Source organism: Bufo bufo, chromosome 11, assembly GCF_905171765.1.
Source record: "Bufo bufo chromosome 11, aBufBuf1.1, whole genome shotgun sequence".
Lineage (NCBI taxonomy): Eukaryota > Metazoa > Chordata > Amphibia > Anura > Bufonidae > Bufo > Bufo bufo.
In genome coordinates this window covers 55005746-55018459 of record NC_053399.1, presented here as the reverse complement: position 1 = coordinate 55018459, position 12714 = coordinate 55005746, and the positions used below count along the sequence as shown (strand labels likewise).

Genomic DNA, 12714 nt, shown 5'->3' with positions numbered 1-12714 from the left:
TCACTGATTTGTTTTTGTATGTCAGAAATGTATATTCGTGAATGTTGAGATGTTATATTGGTTTCACTGGTAAAAATAAATAATTGAAATGGGTATATATTTGTTTTTTGTTAAGTTGCCTAATAATTAAGCACAGTAATAGTCACCTGCACACACAGATATCCCCCTAAAATAGCTAAAACTAAAAACAAACTAAAAACTACTTCCAAAAATATTCAGCTTTGATATTAATGAGTTTTTTGGGTTCATTGAGAACATGGTTGTTGTTCAATAATAAAATTAATCCTCAAAAATACAACTTGCCTAATAATTCTGCACTCCCTGTATACCGGCACTAACCAGCCATTGTTATACTGCAGCACAATTGCTCATGTTTGTATTTTGGATATTTCACACTCTTTTGGAGTGTACCTTAACTTAAAAAAATAAAATTAAAGCCAAAAATCTGTGTTGGCTACCTCGTCCTCCTCCACCGCCGCTTCCACCGCCTCCTCAAACTCCTACTCCATATGGAACTCCACCTCATAAATCAATTTTTATTTATTTATTTGTATATATTTTATTTTATATCATTTCACTACTTTGTCATTTACATTTTCGAGAGAAATTCACCAATTTTTGGGTGTATAGTACCAATGCTATACCTAGTAGGCCGGTTAAAAATAAATAAATTGTCATTTACATTTTAGGGTGAAATTCACCAATTTTGGTGTGTATAGTACCACTGCTATACCTAGTAGACTGGTTAAACAAAACAAAAAATTGTCAGTTATATATTCTGGTGAACTTCAACAATTTTGGTGTGTAGAGTACCACTCCTATACCTAGTAGACCGGAAAAAAAAAAAATTGTCAGTTACATAGTTACATTTTCTGGTGAAATTCACTAATTTTTGGGTGTATAGTACTACTGCTATACCTAGTAGACAGGGTAAATAAATAGTTAGTTACATTTTCCGGTGAAATTCACCAATTTGTGGGTGTGATGTACCACTACTATATCTAGTAGACAGGTTTAAAAAAAAAAATTATTGTCAGTTACATTTTTTGGTGAAATTCACCAATTATTGGGTGTAATATACCCCTACTCTACCTAGTTGACAGCTTAATAAATTTCAATAATTTTTCTGTTACATTGTTGGGTTGACATTATACAATTTTAGATGTGAATAAACACCTGCTCTGCATAGGTGACAGGGAATAAAATTTAATATATTATTCAGTAATTAATGCGCGCCACATCCTTACATTCAATGCTTAAACTTTGAAAAGTTGTCACACTTTTATGCTTTAATAATTTCTCCCATATTTCAACTCTATAATTTTAAATTTGAAAAAATGATTCCTACCTTGGATGTGGTCTCTCTTTCTCACGCTCCCTCTCCGGCCTGGAACTCTGATTCCCCGCCACCCATGATTACCATGGTAGGCGCATAAAAGAACATCGAAAGTTAATAGAGAAGATATCCAATTGGATCGTGAACATCACGGGGACGTGCGACATGGTGGGGCAGTAAGGCTGGGTTCACACGAGCGGATGCCGTGCTTGGCATCCGCTCCGTGAAAGAGTGCCAAGACCCGATGCAGACTGCAGAGGCACGGAGCATTAACATGACTGATAATGCTCCGTGCCTCTCTGTGACCTCTTTACTACGAAATCACAGTGTGTGCACACGCCTACACGAACTGACTGACAGTGGTCTGCCCCTGCAACTTCTGGGTCTCCAAATTGGGCACATGGCCTGAGCTTGCCCTTTACCCCTTGGAGGTGCTGGCCTGCCCTGCAGCCAGTGTATTGTCTGAACGTGTGTTTAGCACGACTGGAGGGGGTTATCACAGGTTATATTTCCCAATGTTTTGGGGTGTACCCTAATAAAAAAAAATAAAAAAAATGTAAAACCAAAAAACTGTGTAGGCTACCTCGTCCTCCACCGCCGCTTCCACTGACACCGCTACATCCACCGCCTACTCAACCTCCTACTCCATATGGACCTCATCCTCATAGATCAAGATTATTATTTTTTATTTTTACGTATTTTATGTTATTTAAAGTCATTTCCCTATCCACATTTGTTTGCAGAGAACTTGCCATGCTCTTAACCACATTTTGATGCCATTTGCAGCCCTCTAGCCCTTTCCATGACATTTTAACAGCCATTTTAGTGCTCAAAAGTTCGGGTCCCCATTGACTTCAATGGGGTTCGGGGTCAAGTTCGAGTCCTGAACTCGAACTTTTTTCTGAAGTTCGGCCAAACCCGTCGAACCCGAACATCCAGGTGTCCGCTCAACTCTAATGGCAACCCATATTGGTTTTATGGGGTCGTGCACTAATTTCCCAAACCTCTCAGACTGCGGGGACCCGCGTTGGTGATCCTACTTACCCGATTCCCAATACTTGGTCCTGGCTTGTTCAGTCCACAGCCTACACTGCATGTATTGGGTCCCTCCATGTAAACATCCAATTTGACGCCGCTGCAGCCAATCACTTATAAGCCAGTAATTGGTTGCAGTGGCGTCAAACAGGAAGATGACATGGGGGGACCTGAGGCAAACAGTTGCTGAGAACTGAACAAACTGGGACCTGGCGCCAGGAATCAGGTAAGTATGATCACCAACATGGGTTCCACTAGTCTGAGAGGTCTGGAAATGATTGCACAATCCCTTTAACCAGTGCTTGCAGTTCATCACAATTTCCATGTTTTTGTTTGTCTACCTGATTTTGAGGATTGACCACAAGTTATCAATGGGATTAAGATCTGGGGTTTCCTGGCAATGGACTTAAAATCTCAATTTTTTGTTCACTGGATCACTTCCCACTTCTGTCCTGTGACATGCTGGAAGAAGCATTGTCCATCACCAAACTGCTCCCGGGACCTCGGGAGAAGTTGGATGACTTAGGCTACTTTCACACTTGCGTTTGGTGTTCCGTTTGAAGGCTCTCACAAGCGGCCCCGAACGGATCCGTACTGCCCTAATGCATTCTGAGTGGATGCGGATCCGCTCAGAATGCATCAGTTTGGCACCGTTTGGCCTCCGTTCCGCTCAGCAGGCGGACACCTGAACGCAGCTTGCAGCGTTCGGGTGTCCGCCTGGCCGTGCGGAGCCAAACGGATCCGTCCAGATTTACAATGCAAGTCAATGGGGACGGATCCGTTTGACGTTGACACAATATGGTGCAGCTGCAAACAGATCCGTCCCCCATTGACATTCAATGTAAAGTCAGGAGTCCCTATTAATATACCATCGGATCTGAGTTTTCTCCAATCCGATGGTACATTTTAACTTGAAGCGTCCCCATCACCATGGGAACGCCTCTATGTTAGAATATACCATCGGATTTGAGTTAGATTGTGAAACTCAGATCCGACAGTATATTCTAACACAGAGGCGTTCCCATAGTGATGGGGACGCTTCAAGTTAGAATATACTGAGAACTGTGTAATAACTGCCCCCTGCTGCCTGGCAGCACCTGATCTCTTACAGGGGGCTGTGATTCGCACAATTAACCCTTCAGGTGCGGCACCTGAGGGGTTAATTGTGCGGATCACAGCCCCCTGTAAGAGATCGGGTGCTGCCAGGCAGCAGGGGGCAGTCATGTACACAGTTCTTTTAGTATATTCTAACTTGAAGCGTCCCCATCACCATGGGAACGCCTCTGTGTTAGAATATACTGTCGGATCTGAGTTTTCACGAAGTGAAAAATCAGATCTGAAAAAAAACCAGTTATGCAGACGGATCCGTTCTGAACGGATACCATCGTTTGCATTATAGGAGCGGATCCGTCTGTGCAGACACCAGACAGATCCGCTCCGAACGCAAGTGTGAAAGTAGCTTTAGGAGGATGTTTCGATACCATTCCTTAGTAATGGCAATGTTCTTAGGCAAAAGAATATTTACAGTATCAATCTGCTCAGCTCCTCCTGAATTTTGTGGTACGGGAGGCAGCCTCGCTTGACTTTCTCAGTCGCACCATTCTCTCCCATCTGAGGGGGGGGGGGGGGGGTGACTCAACAACAGGATCACACATCATACTGGTATATGCAATGCTCTTCTGTGGGCATTGATATCTAGCCCTATCAAGAGAAAAAAAGTGAGATTATACTGCCATCCCCATTCTACACCTACTATTATGCTAGCAGATAACATCTTCCTCTCACTGCAACAGTAAACTGACGATGGATTTCCTATCTACTTAGGCGTTTTACCTCTCTGTTCTCCCCGCTAAAGGAGAACATATTGGTGGTCATTTATAATCAGAAAAAAGCTCAGCAGATCCACTGCCAGCGAAGGGGCTTATTAAAAGACTGACGTTTTAATAAACGACCCCTATTGTATTACATTTTCTACGTTATAGCACTGCCAAAATGAAAAACAGCAAAAATTCTCTTCAAATTGTTTCATATGAATAAGGCTACTTTCACACCTGCGTTCAGGTGTCCGCTCGTGAGCTCCGTTTGAAGGGGCTCACGAGCGGCCCCGAACGCATCCGTCTGGCCCTGATGCATTCTCAATGGAGGCGGATCCACTGAGAATGCATCCGCCTGCCAGCGCTCAGCCTCCGCTCCGCTCAGTGAGCGGACACCTGAACGCTGCTTGCAGCGTTCGGGTGCCCGCCTGGCCGTGCGGAGGCGAACGGATCCGTCCAGACTTATAATGGAAGTCAATGGGGACGGATCCGTTTGAAGATGACACAGTATGGCTCAATTTTCAAACGGATCCGTCCCCCATTGACTTTCAATGTAAAGTCAAAACGGATCCGTTTGCATTATCATGAACAAAAAAAAAAAAAAAAAAAATTATATTTTTTTTTTGTTCATGGTTATGCAAACGGATCCGTTCTGAACGGATGCAAGCGTTTGCATTATAGGAGCGGATCCGTCTGTGCAGATTCCAGACGGATCCGCACCTAACGCAAGTGTGAAAGTAGCCTAACCCTTTTTGATGGAAGTGTAATGTATATATATATATGGGCACTCTTCTGCTATCATGGTGTACAGGGGGCACTCTCTGGCTCACACTGTTTAGGGGGCACTCCTTGGTAAAGACAATGGGGTCGTTTATCAAACTGGTGTAGAACTGGCTTAGGCTACTTTCACACTTGCGGCAGTGTGATCCGGCAAGAAGTTCCGTCCTCGGAACTGCCCGCCGGATCCGACGATCTGGATGTGACTGAAAGCATTTGTGAGACGCATCCGGATGCCGATCCGTCTCACAAATGCATTGTATCCGTCTTGTATCTTTTTTCACAATTTTACCGGTCTGCGCATTTTGAATGCCAGATCTGGCACTAATACATTCCTATAGGGAAAAAGGCCGGATCCGGCATGTCTTCAGTTTTTTTCGCCGGAGATAAAACCGTAGCATGCTACGGTTTTATCTTTTGCCTGATCAGTCAAAATGACTGAACTGAAGACATCCTGAACGGATTACTCTCCATTCACAATGCATGGGGATGTGACGGATCAGTTCTTTTCCGGTATAGAGCCCCTGTGACGGAACTCAATGCCGGAAAAGGAAAACGCTAGTGGGAAAGTAGCCTTAGTTGCCCATAGTAACCAATCAGATTCCACCTTTCATTTTTCAGAGCTCTTTCCTTTGCAGCAGTTTGATAACCAGTATTTATAGATGCACCCTTTGCCAGCACTGTAAAAGGGGCACTCCATGATTGCTCCATGGTGAGGGGATCACGTGTACATAAGAAAAGTTTCTGCAGGACAGGTCTGGGCTCCCACGGGTACAGCGCGGTCTGTAGCAGCAGTCAGACACGTCACTGTTCCTGTACAGTAAGTACCTACAGTAAGTGACTGTACAGCTGGCTTTACTCATGCAGTGAGCCGGCTGACGTCCCACACTGCTCCTGTACAGTAAGTACCTACAGTAAGTGACTGTACAGCTGGCTTTACTCATGCAGTGAGCAGGCTGACGTCCCACACTGCTCCTGTACAGTAAGTACCTACAGTAAGTGACTGTACAGCTGGCTTTACTCATGCAGTGGGCCGGCTGACGTCCCACACTCCTCCTGTACAGTAAGTACCTGCAGTAAGTGACTGTACTCATGTGGTGAGCCTCCCACTCCTCCTCGCCCCTATATCCCCGCGCCAGTCCCTCCGTCTCCTCAGTGTTTCCAGCCTCTCCTCCCAGCGATTCCTCTGCCTTTTCCTGAGCGCCCGATCCCCGGACTCTGATAGGCTGCCGGGAGTCACGTGTGAGAGCCCCCAGCTTTGCAGCAGACTGTGCTCCGCAGAACATAGTGCAGCCCGGGACCGGAGAGCTGCGGAGTCCGGTGCGAGCCTCGGCGCTAGGACACAAGCCTTCCACCGGGATTACCGGAGCCTCCGCTGTGCCAGGAGTTACACCAGCAGCCGGACACTGCCCGGGGTGAGTGCAGCCGGAACACCTGGCAGTAATGAAGTGTCTGCCCGGTGCCACACCTTGTCAGTGCCCGGGACAGCAGCTCCACGTCTGTGTGTGAACACGGGCAGAAGTCCTGACTAATCGATCCACGTCTAATGATATCGGGTCGATCGCACGATTACATTGTTACAATCCTGGCGCCAGCAGATCTTTTGATGATCGGATTTCACTTGTGTCCCATCATCTTCCTGCCAAAATATGCAGCCATTCTGGTTGTCGGTCGCCTTGTGTGGATGATGGTGGTGTCATCCGCTCCTGCTACCAGGAGTTTCAGTGTGGCACCTAAGTTAGTGTTTTATATTTTTTTGGGTGGATTCCTGTAAATTGATCAATTATTGCCATATTTGTGAATTGCTGTAGTGTTTAGTATGGCTAGGGCTACACGGCGAGATGTGTCGCAGAAAAGTTGCGCAACATTTCTTTTTATAATGATCGTCAATGATGTCGCAACAGTCAAAAAACCATCCAAGTTGGATTTCTCTGCAGCTGTCGCAGTGCGACACCATGGACTATCGTCACACACAATGCTGCGCGCCACGGTGTAGGTGTCCGGTGTCCTGCATCGTAAGGTGTAAGCGGTAAAATAGGATTCATTTCCCATGCTGTGCCTTCCAGACATTGGAGGACTTGATCGTCCACTCATGGGTTTCTGGGATTTCTGTCATTTCTGGTTGTCAGGATGGACAACAATCCCATAAGGTTCAAGAACAAATCCATTGATCTCGGTTGTGATTTGTGTTCTGGGCGTCCATTGTTGCGATGCAGATCTGTTGTTCGGCTCGTACGACGTTTGGTGCACAGTGACCAGAAACATTCATTGTGGCGGATGTCTTATCGGCCGCTTCTGTCACACTTGTTGGCCTCCTGAAGAGGCTCCGGTTTCGCTCAGCCTCTTCTGTGTTTTGGACCCACTCCTGGTTTTGGCTTACAAATACTGACCATGTGAAAGAGGCCCATGGGTGCGGCCACACAGAGTATTTTTGGATGAGGTGGGGAGGCAGATCTGCCTGCAGGATTTTTATTTTTTAACAAAGTCAGAAGTGGATTAGATAGGAATAGTACATATAGAAGAAGGAATTCTACTCCTCCTTCCTGGTAGATCCACTTCTGGCTTCTCCTGGAGGCAGATCTGCCTCAGCACCTCGTCCAAAAAACGGTGTGGCCGCACCCTGAAGGCAGACACACATGAGCGCGAATGTCGCTGCGCGTGTCAGTGTGAGGCCCCGTTCTGACTTCTCCCCTGACAGGACCGCGCAGTGTTAGAATGATTTACTGAATCAGGCTACATGCACACAAACGTATTATGTTTCTGTGTCCGTAAAGTTTTATTTTATTTTTTTTGCGGATAGGATGCGGACCCATTCATTTCAATGGGTCCCCCAAAAATGCGGACAGCACACCAGTATGTCTGTTCCGTAGCCCCGCAAAAAATAAATAAAAACAGAACATGTGCTATTCTTGTCCGTTTTAGGCATTGTTACAATGGATCCGAAACAAAAAAAAATGATGGCATACGGATGTCTTCCGTTATATTTTTTTTTTTTGCGGACCGCAAAAGACATAGTCATGTGCATGTAGCCTTACACTGTCAGCATGATGTCAGTGTAATTCAATAGATTCCCTTCAGATGGACCCTGAAGTGTGAACGAGGCCTTAGTGGCATCTTCCAACTTTTTTGTTTGTTTTGTCTGCCATCTGAAATGATGTCCCTTGCCAATGACAACCAGTCCGCTGCTGCTCCTTCATGGCCATGACTTGTAGAGATGTCGTTTTCTGATCAGCCTGTGACGTCTGTCACTTTGACCATTCATGTGACTGATCAGCTGAACGCTACCAACATTTTTTTGAATAGGCGTCCAAAGCCTAAAATAAAGTGTCTTCAATGTGCCTGAAAGCATGGAGCCATGATGGAAGTACTTTATGTCTGCATGCCCCATGGGAGACCTGACGGACTATGTACCAGTGGTGTCCGTCATACAGGAGATTAGATGCTGAACTATGATGTAGGGGTGGGCGATATGGCCTAAAATCTATATTGCGATATACTTTTAAGCATATGCGATATATATCGCAATATATTGTTTTCTATATTTTGGGGGGGGGGTGTTTAAACTTTTTTATTTTTTTTTACTTTTTATTTAATAACTATTAGCCTCCTTAAGGGCTAGAACCCTTGTCATATTCACCCTAATAGAGCTCTATTAGGGTGAATAGGACTTTACACTCTCCCTGCTGCCCTGTGCTTTGTGCACACAACAGCAGGGAGCTGACCATGGCAGCCAGCCTCTCATGTGCCCCCCAGCCTCTCATGTGCCCCCCAGCCCCTGATCCACCCCCCAGCCTCTCATGTGCCCCCCAGCCTCTCCCTCTTATCAGCCCCCTCTGGTAACTCAAAACCACCCCCCCTCCCTCCCCAGTATTAATCATTGGTGGCAGTGGCCACAGGGTCTCCCCCCCCATCATTGGTGGCAGTGGGCAGTTGCGATCGGAGTCCCAGCAGTGTAATGCTGGGGCTCCGATCGGTTACCATGGCAGCCAGGAGTGACGCTACTGAAGTCCTGGCTGCCATGGTATGTTAGTGAGCAGCATTATACTCACGTGCGCCGTGGCTGCCGGGCGCTCCTTCTCATAGGTCTGTGCGGCGCATTGCTAATGCTATAAGCATTAACAATGCGCCGCACAGACAGAAGAAGAAGCGACTGGCGGCCACAGCGCACGCGAGTATAATGCTGCTCACTAACATACCATGGCAGCCAGGACTTCAGTAGCGTCACTCCTGGCTGCCATGGTAACCGATTGGAGCCCCAGCATTACACTGCTGGGACTCCGATCGCAACTGCCCACTGCCACCAATGCAGAGACTGAAGAACATTCCCGGCACCCGACCGCTGACATGACGCTGTGATCCGCGCGATTAACCCCTCAACTGAGGGGTTAATTGCGGCGGATCGCAGCGTGCAGTCATAGGGGCCGGGATATGGCCGGCACATTCATTGGTGGCGCAGTGGCCACAGTCCCTCCCCTCCTCCTCCTACTCTGTTCTCATTGGTGGTCATCGGCAGCTGCACACTGTGTTGAGGGAGGGACTCCCTCCTTCTCCACTGTGCCGGCTCAGGAGAACATGGTGCGTGCCGAGAGCGCGATCATATCGCGGTCCGGTGATATAGGCGATATGCACAAAATCCATATCGTGGCACAAATTTATATTGCCTATATCGCCCACCCCTACTATGATGATCCCAAATTGCCTTGTGATAGCCGTTGAGAAGCACGCATGCTCTGAGTGGGGGACCGGCTGGCCGCAATGTATCTTCTGGAGAAGGTAAATGTTGAGCTCCAGTAGAAGTCCGTGTAAATGTTCTTTAGCCATTTCAGTTGACTATTGAGCGTTGGCATTGTGCCACACACTAGTTGTTCACTGCTGTGCCATGGTCACACACCAGAGGACCTTTATCTTATGTTCACGGCGGGACTTTCCTATGTTCTCCTGATTACGGTGGAACTTGCAGGTCATTCCTGTGCCTGCAGTGCATTGGGTACCATCACATGGCAGATTTACCGTCTAAAGCAGGGATGCCCAACCTGCGGCCCTCCAGCTGTTTTGAAACTACAACTGCCAGCATGCTCGGACAGCCTACAGTAGGGCATGGTGGGAGTTGTAGTTTCACAACATCTGGAGGGCCGCAGGGTAGGCATCCCTGGTCTAAAGTATAACATCCAGTCACATCCTTGAATCCTCTATCTAAGGGGGTAATGACACGACCATATCTGTTTTGCTGTTTGCAAACTATGGATCTGCAAAATACGGATGCAGTCTGCACTTTTCTCAGGCTCCATTGAAAAAATGCATATTTTGGTCCGCAAAAAGACAAGAATAGGACATATTCAATCATTTGCGACTCGGCTGCAAGGATCATGCAGACAGCACATGGATGACATCCCCTATAGAAATGAGTGGGTCTGGGTGCGGAAGACCCCTTTCATCACAGTTCTGTAGTACTCGCCTCTTCAGAGGAGCCATGCGGTTTTTTACTGGACCACCTGCCAAACACTCCACTGTTTCCGCTTCTGAAAAAGTACATTTATTATTCACTTCAAAATGTCTTAAGGTTTTTACTGTTAATCCATTTTTAATGTGTAAACACAGATTTCAGGAAATGATCATGAACGAGGTTTGACCCCTTACAAGAAACCTCTGAGGTCCTAGTTCTTGTAAACCCCATTCCACATTTACTAAGGGACTTGCAACACTTTTAGACGTGAAAATTGTCGCAGGTCCCATTTTTTTGTCTGTCCATGCGACAATATTTTGTTGCACGGCCGCTTTTGCATTTTGTACGTCAGTTGGGCGTGATATAGGCGGGGACGTGTTGGTGGCAAATTTTTCTTACATTTGCGCCTGGAAACGGGTTAGCTAAAAACTATGCCAGCCGGGGGCTGGTGTAGTTTTTACTCCAGGCGCACGGACTGCCACAGATGCGCCAAATTTATGACGTCATAACTTAGATGGATCTTACGGCAGCGCAGAGGGGGAAACCAAGACCAGAGTAAAAAAAACAATCTTAGGCCTCCTGCACACGACCGTTGTGTGCACCCGTGGCCGTTGTGCCGTTTTCCTTTTTTCTTTTCGCGACCCATTGACTTTCAATGGCTCCGTGAAAAAATCGGAAAATGCACCGTTTTGCAGCCTCATCCGTGATCCGTGTTTCCTGTCCGTCAAAAAAATATGACCTGTCCTATTTTTTTGACGGACAACGGTTCACCGACCCATTCAAGTCAATGGGTCCGTGAAAGAACACGGATGCACACAAGATTGGCATCCGCGTCCGTGATCCGTGGCCGTAGGTTACTTTCATACAGACGGATTCGAAGATCCATCTGCATAAAAGCTTTTTCAGAGCTGAGTTTTCACTTCGTGAAAACTCAGATCCAACAGTATATTCTAACACAGAGGCATTCCCATAGTGATGGGGACGCTTCTAGTTAGAATATACTACGAACTGTGTACATGACTGCCCCCTGCTGCCTGGCAGCACCCGATCTCTTACAGGGGGCTGTGATCCGCACAATTAACCCCTTAGGTGCTGCACCTGAGGGGTTAATTGTGCATATCATAGCCCCCTATAAGAGATCGGGTGCTGCCAGGCAGGAGGGGGCAGACTCCCCTCCCTCCCCAGTTTTAATTTCATTGGTGGCCAGTGCGGCCCGCCCTCCCTCCCTCTATTGTATTAATTTCATTGGTGGCCAGTGTGCCGTCCCCCCTCCCTCCCTCCCTCCATTGTATTATCATTGGTGGCCAGTGTGCGCCCCCCCAGCCCCCCCCCCTCTATTGTTTTAATATCATTGGTGGCCAGTGTGCGGCCTCCCCTCTCCCCAACCCCCCCCCCCCCCCCCCCCCGATCATTGGTGGCAGCGGAGAGTTCTGATCGGAGTCCCAGTTTAATTGCTGGGGCTCCGATCGGTAACCATGGCAACCAGGACACTACTGTAGTCCTGGTTGCCATGGTTACTTAGCAATATTAGAAGCATCATACTTACCTGCTGCGCTGTCTGTGACCGGCCGGGAGCTCCTCCTACTGGTAAGTGACAGATCATTAAGCAATGCGCCGCACAGACCTGTCACTTACCAGTAGGAGGAGCTCCCGGCCGGTCACAGACAGCGCAGCAGGTAAGTATGATGCTTCTAATATTGCTAAGTAACCATGGCAACCAGGACTACAGTAGTGTCCTGGTTGCCATGGTTACCGATCGGAGCCCCAGCTATTAAACTGGGACTCCGATCGGAACTCTCCGCTGCCACCAATGATCGAGGGGGGGGGGGAGGCCGCACACTGGCCACCAATGATATTAAAACAATAGAGGGGGGGCCGGGGGGGGCGCACACTGGCAACCAATGATATTCAAACTGGGGAGGGAGGGGGGTCTGCTGCCTGGCAGCCCCTGATCTCTTACAGGGGGCTATGATAAGCACAATTAACCCCTTCAGGTGCGGCACCTGAGGGGTTAATTGTGCTGATCACAGCCCCCTGTAAGAGATCGGGTGCTGCCAGGCAGCAGGGGGCAGTCGTGTACACAGTTCATAGTATATTCTAACTTGAAGCGTCCCCATCACCATGGGAACGCCTCTGTGTTAGAATATACTGTCGGATATGAGTTTCACGATCTAACTCAAATCTGATGGTATATTCTAACATAGAGGCGTTCCCATGGTGATGGGGACGCTTCAAGTTAAAATATACCATCGGATTGGAGAAAACTCCGATCCTATGGTATATTAACTCCTGACTTTACATTGAAAGTC

The 12714-nt window shown here is 47.4% G+C and overlaps 1 protein-coding gene across 1 annotated transcript in view; it reads left to right on the top strand.

The window, feature by feature from the left end:
* The first annotated feature begins 6147 nt into the window (after positions 1–6147).
* STXBP6 (syntaxin binding protein 6) overlaps positions 6148–12714 on the top strand; it is a 68878-nt gene continuing 62311 nt past the window's right edge. Inside the window, exon 1 of the mRNA XM_040412317.1 lies at positions 6148–6377. The gene's annotated coding sequence lies outside the window, so the exon portion shown is untranslated. The remainder of the gene's footprint in view (positions 6378–12714) is intronic.